Genomic DNA, 238 nt, shown 5'->3' with positions numbered 1-238 from the left:
CAGGAGTATCGACAACAACGACCAACACACTACAACGGAAAACAGAGGCCTGTTAAAAAAAGGAAGGGCAAATATCACGATAAACAGAAGCTGAAAAAGAAAAGAAAAAGAAGAAAAAAAAACAATAGTAACAAAGAGAAAATAAGAAGGATAAAGATGTAAGTTGAAGTACTTAAGATGACCTGGAATTTTAATGAAGAGGCGACTCATTCGTGATTCCAATTATGAACAGAGTGTG

General features: G+C 34.9%; 1 protein-coding gene across 1 annotated transcript in view; it reads right to left on the bottom strand.

Annotated features, from left to right (window-relative positions):
• The window catches only part of LOC119594881 (sodium-dependent serotonin transporter-like), a gene marked incomplete at its 5' end in the record, with an annotated part of 19,398 nt that overhangs the window by 241 nt on the left and 18,919 nt on the right, over positions 1 to 238 (bottom strand). The gene's annotated exons all lie outside the window — the stretch shown is intronic.

The sequence above is a fragment of the Penaeus monodon genome, chromosome 34 (genome assembly GCF_015228065.2).
Source record: "Penaeus monodon isolate SGIC_2016 chromosome 34, NSTDA_Pmon_1, whole genome shotgun sequence".
Lineage (NCBI taxonomy): Eukaryota > Metazoa > Arthropoda > Malacostraca > Decapoda > Penaeidae > Penaeus > Penaeus monodon.
This window is presented reverse-complemented; position numbering and strand designations above follow the sequence as displayed.